Here is a 6,615-nt window from a genome sequence, read left to right as displayed (position 1 = left end):
TACTGAACTTGTGTGGTCTGTGATGTCCTTCGAAATACAGTGAAATCATGATATCATAAACTCAGCAAAAAAAGAAACGTCCCTTTTTCAGGACTCTGTCTTTTAAAGATCATTTGTAAAAATCCAAATAACTTCACAGATCTTCATTGTAAAGGGTTTAAACACTGTTTCCCATGTTTGTTCAATGAACCATAAACAATTAATGAACATGCACCTGTGGAACGGTCGTTAAGACACTAACAGCTTACAGACGGTAGGCAATTAAGGTCATAGTTATGAAAACATGACTATGAAAACATAGGACACTAAAGGGGCCTTTCTACTGACTCTGAAAAACACCACTCATCTGCGAGAGCGTTCCTTAGGCATGCTGCAAGGACGCATGAGAACCTCTGAGGACTGCAGATGTGGCCAGGGCAATAAATTGCAATGTCCGTACTGGGAGACGCCTAAGACATAGCTACAGGGAGACAGGATGGACAGTTGATCGCCCTCGCAGTGGCAGACCACGTGTTACAACACCTGCACAGGATCGGTACATCCGAACATCACACCTGCGGGACAGGTACAGGATGGCAACAACTGCCCGAGTTACACCATGAACACACAATCCCTCCATCAGTGCTCAGACTGTCCGCAATAGACTGAGAGATGCTGGACTGGGCTTGTAGGCCTGTTATAAGGCAGGTCCTCACCAGACATCACATCAGCACAAACCCACCGTTGCCGGACCAGACAGGACTGGCAAAAAGTGCTCTTCACTGACAAGTCACGGTTTTGTCTCACCAGGGGTGATGGTCGGATTCTCGTTTATCGTCGAAGGAATGAGTGTACACCGAGGCCAGAAATGTCCGGGAACTTGCAGGTGCCTTGGTGGAAGAGCGGGGTAACATCTCACAGCAAGAACTGGCAAATCTGGTGCAGTCCATGAGGAGGAGATGCACTGCAGTACTTAGTATCTGGTGTGGCCACCAGCTGCATTGACTGTTACTTTTGATTTTGACCCCCGCTTTGTTCAGGGACACATTATGTAATTTCTGTTCTGGAACTTGTTCAGTTTGTCTCATTTGCTGAATCTTGTTATGTTCATACAAATATGTACACATGTTAAGTTTGCTGGAAATAAACACAGTTGACAGTGAGGACGTTTCTTTTTTTGATGAGTTGATAATGTGCAATGGCATTTTGATGCAAATAAAGCCTTTAAGTCCGGGAAATCTCCAGGGCTGGATGTTATACCAGTTGAGATATACCAAACCTTTTGTGATGTACTCAGAGAACTGTTATTAGCATGTTTTAACCACTCCTATGAAAATGGTAGATACTCAACAAGAAGGTCTAATTTAATTATTACTAAAACAGGATACATGGGGTAAATAAAGATCCAGACCATTTAAAACATTTGAGGCCCAGTGTTGTGATGCAAAAAATATATATTTTAAATACATAGCGCAAAGAAATGAAAAGGTATTGTCTGATATTATTCATCTTAATCAGTTTTTCTTTTACATGGAAGATGCATTGGAGATAATATAAGACAAGTATTGGAACTAATAGAACACTAAGGGAAACCAGGCCTGGTAGTCATAGCTGACTTTGAAAAGGCATAAAGTATGATAAGAATTTATATATAAATGCCTGGAATGTTTCCATTTTGGAGAACATCTTATACAATGTGTTATGTGTAGTAACCCCAGGTGTAAAATATTAAATAGTGGCTACTTCTCAGAAAGTATTAAACTGTCAAGAGGAGTAAAACAAGGTTGTCCACTATCGGCATTTCTATTTATTATTGCCAATGAAATGTTAGCTATTAAAATCAGATCCAACAATAATATCAAGGGGCTAGAAATCTAGGGCTTAAAAACAAAGGTGTCATTGTACACTGATGATTCATGTTTTCTTTTAAATCCACAATTTGGATCCATAGAGGATTTAGATACTTTCTCTATCCTCTCTTGATTAAAACCAAATTATGATAAGTGTGCTATATTACGTATTGGAACACAAAAAAGACAACTTTTACATTACCATGTACTTTACCAATAACATGGTCTGACAGTGATGTGGACATACTCGATATATACAGTTGAAGTAGGAAGTTTACATACACTTAGGTTGGAGTGATTAAGACTGTGCCTTTAAACAGGTTGGAAAATTCCAGAAAATGATGTCATGGCTTTAGAATAATGAACTGCGCAGTCGTCATACCGCTCAGGAAGGAGGCGCATTCTGTCTTCTAGAGATGAATGTATTTTGGTGTGAAAAGTGCAAATCAATCCCAGAACAACAGCAAAAGGACCCTGTGAAGATGCTGGAGGAAGCAGGTACAAGGTATTTATATCTACAGTAAAACAAGTCCTATATCGACATAACCTGAAAGGCCGCTCAGCAAGGAAGAAGCCACCGCTCCAAAACCGCCATAAAAAAGCCAGACTATGGTTTGCAACTGCAAATGGGTACAAAGATGGTACTTTTTGGTGAAATGTCCTCTGGTCTGATGAAACAAAAATAGAACTGTTTGGCCAGAATGACCATCGTTATGTTTGGAGGAAAAAGGGGGATGCTTGCAAGCCGAAGAACACCATCCCAACCTTAAAGCACGGAGGTTCCAGCATCATGTTGTGGGGGTGCTTTGCTGCAGGAGGGACTGATGCACCTCACAAAATAGATGGCGTCATAAGGAAGTAAAATTATGTGGATATATTGAAGCAACATCTCAAGACATCAGTCAGGAAGTTAAAGCTTGGTCGCAAATGGGTCTTCCAAATGGACAATGACCCCAAGCATACTTCCAAAGTTGTGGCAAAATGGCTTAAAGACAACAAAGTCAAGGTATTGGAGTGGACATCACAAAGCCCTGACCTCAATCCTATAGAAAATGTGTGGGCTGAACTGAAAAAGCGTGTGTGAGCAAGGAGGCCGACAAACCTGACTCAGTTACACCAGCTCTGTCAGGAGGAATGGGCCAAAATTCACCCAACTTATTGTGGAAAACTTGTGGAAGGATACCCAATACTTTTGACCCACGTTAAACAATTTAAATGCAATGCTACCAAATACAAATTGAGTGTATGTAAACATCTGACCCACTGGGATTGTGATGAAAGAAATAAAAGCTGAAATAAATAATTCTCTCTACTATTATTCTGACATTTCCCATTCTTAAAATAAAGTGGTGATCCTAACTGACCTGAGACAGGCAATTGTTATTAGGATTAAATGTCAGGAAATGTGAAAAACCGAGTTTAAATGTATTTGGCTAAGGTGTATGTCAACTTCCGACTTTGTATATCACGAAAGAAAGAAATACTCTCACCCCAATGCATTTTAATAGAAAGTTTGCAAAAATAGATAAGATCTTGCTACCATGGAAAGGAAAATACCTGTCAATTTGTGGAAAAATTGCCCTGATTAACTCTTTAGTCATATCCCAGTTTACCTATTTGCTTATGGCCTTCCCTACACCTTTTTTTAATTGTATGAGCAAAAATTTTTTCATTTTCTTTGGAATGGCAAGCCAGACAAAATTAAACTTGCCTATTTATATAATGAACATGATTAAATATCTAAGCATTAGACCTCTCACTAAAGGCTTCAGGCATACAAAAGTTATACATAAATCCGAACTGGTTCTCTAGCAGATTAGTAAGAATGTCTCACCCCATGTTCAAGAATGGCTTTTTTCAGATTACAACCGCTCACTTTCGGGTTATTTGAAAATGAAATATCCAAAATATCTCTATTTTTAAAACAAGCCATAGAAAGTTTCAATTTCAGTTTAATCCACCAAAAAAGACAGAACAATAATACAACAAATATTATGGTTAAACTCAAATAAACTAATTGATCAACAACAAAAATGTTTTTTCCCCCAAAAAATTTAAAACAGTATCTTTGTAAATGATATAAATCGGAGGATATGTCACACATGCAGCTAACACAAATATATGGAAATGTCTGCTGTACCCAGCATTACCACAAAAATGGAAGAGGCAAGTGGAAGGAAAAAAGTATGGATCTTGTCTGTCGGTCCTGCATTAAAGACAAAAAATGGTTGTAAATGTAAAATGTAATTTAAAAATACATTGTGTCCGTAAAATGTATATAGTATGTATAAACTGGAAGTAGAAGCCTTAGTGTTGCTGTCCGTTTGTTTAATCCAATTAGGGGAAGGGTGGAAGGGTTAGGGGGAAATAATATATATACACTACCGTTCTAAAGTTTGGGGTCACTTAGAAATGTCCTTGTTTTTGAAAGAAAAACACTTTTTGTCCATTAAAATAACATCAAATTGATCAGAAATACAGTATAGACATTATTAATGTTGTAAATGACTATTGTAGCTGGAAACGGCTGATTTTTAATGGAATGTCTACATAGGCGTATGGAGGAGGCCCATTATCAGCAACCATCACTCCTGTGTTCCAAAGACACGTTGTGTTAGCTAATCCAGGTTTATCATTTTAAAAGGCTAATTGATCATTAGAAAACCCTTTTGAAATTATGTTAGCACAGCTGAAAACTGTTGTTCTCATTACAGAAGCAATACAACTGGCCTTCTTCAGACTAGTTGAGTATCTGGAGAATCAGCATTTGTGGGTTCAATTACAGGCTCAAATAGCCAGAAACAAAGAACTTTCTTCTGAAACTCATCAGTCTATTCTTGTTCTGAGAAATGAAGGCAATTCCATGAGAGAAATTGCCAAGAAACTGAAGATTTCGTACAACGCTGTGTACTACTCACTTCACAGAACAGTGCAAACTGGTGCTAACCAGAATAGAAAGAGGAGTGGGAGGCCCCGGTGAGCAACTGAGCAAGAGGACAAGTACATTAGAGTGTCTAGTTTGAGAAACAGATGCCTCACAAGTCCTCAACTGGCAGCTTCATTGAATAGTACCCACAAAACACCAGTCTCAATGTCAACAGTGAAGAGGCAACTCCGAGATGCTAGCCTTTCTAGGCAGAGTTGCAAAGAAAAAGCTGTATCTCAGACTGGCCAATAAAAATAAAAGATTAAGATGGACAAAAGAACACAGACACTGGACAGAGGAACTCTGCCTAGAAGGCCAGCATCCCGGAGTCGCTTCTTCACTGTTGACATTGAGACTGGTGTTAAGAAGTAATAAAGAAAATCTGAAAGATGGGTCAAATGTATTGCCACCATTTTCAATACTCCAGCACCCTCGCCTTTCAAGGATAACAACACAGGCCCTTTTTATAAAATGCTTTGAGTTGGAGAACACAGTGGGAGGTTGCTTGGGCCATTCCTCCATACAGATTCTTACCAGATCCTTGATATCCTTCGTTTTCTCTTATGGTCTGCTCTCTACAATTCAAACGACAGTTATTCAATGGGGTTCATATCAAGAGACTGAGATGGCAATTTGCAAAATGTTGATTTTGTGTTAATTTAACCATTTCTTTGTGGATTTTGATTAGTGCTTGGGGTTATTGTCTTACTGGAAGATCCACTTGCGGTCCTGGGGCCTCATTTATAAAAAATGTTCTTACATTTATACTTGAACTTAAGTCGTGAGATCATTTCTGACAGTGTGCTTACATTCGATTCATAAAAGATACCGAGCATAAATAAAATCTTGTTTACGCAGGTTCTAAGGAGCCCATTTGTAACTTACGCACTTGTGATCAATAAATCTCTAATTAACTTCAAATTGACGGCACCTGAACGTGCCTTACAATCAGCGATTTCCCATTATAGAATGCTAGCACAAATGAGGGTGTTGTCAGGAATAGCCATGAATCATCATGCGCAAGTCATTCCGGGCTCTGAAAACTCTCCCTTCTTGAAAGCACGGTTTTCTTTGTCTGCCAATAAGAACAGCCATGGTTATTTTTTTATAATTTGACACTATTTATAGAACATCGCATCCCGTTTTTAATTCAAACACACATTGCATCTGGCAATTCATTCCTCGCACATTTAATAGATAACAAATGCAAAGTTCACCACAGGCTTGGACGCATATGCATCCCAAACTGAAATGCCCCTACATAACAGGAAAATAATTTTGCGTAAAGATAAGATCATTTCCACGTCAACCTAAAGTTTTATAAATGACTCCTTATGTGGTTTTCTGCAGAAGTCGTACTTCAGATCCAAATCGATCGTAAGTCCGTTTTATAAACGAGGCCCCTAGTACTTGGTAAAGTTCATGATGCCGTTGACCTATTTTGCTTCCAGCATGGCCAGGAAGCTCTATGTTCATGTCATCTGACCATAGCAAAGCCTGGAGTTTGTTCAACAGCATCTCATATGGACTAATAAGTTTGACTGTATCTTACTTAGGCCCATCACTCCATGAAGAGCATAGCCCATCACCAACACCTCACCAGCGAACTCGACTTTGGGCAGTCATTAATTCCAGGAGTAGCCGATCCTTCTGTGCTTTGGTGTGCCATCTCCATGTGTCAAGCTGCACTGAATATAAAGAAAGCACACTGGCTTCTTGCTGTTTTGCAAATAAAAACAGTGGGAAAAGAACACACACGGACAACTTTTTGATAGCACATTTTAAAATAAAACCTGATTCCTATACTAAATAAACAAGTGTTCATTGCTCTGATCTCATAAAAACAAATATAGGAAGTAC

Source organism: Oncorhynchus kisutch, linkage group LG27 (genome assembly GCF_002021735.2).
Source record: "Oncorhynchus kisutch isolate 150728-3 linkage group LG27, Okis_V2, whole genome shotgun sequence".
NCBI lineage: Eukaryota > Metazoa > Chordata > Actinopteri > Salmoniformes > Salmonidae > Oncorhynchus > Oncorhynchus kisutch.
Note: the sequence above shows the minus strand (reverse complement) of the source record.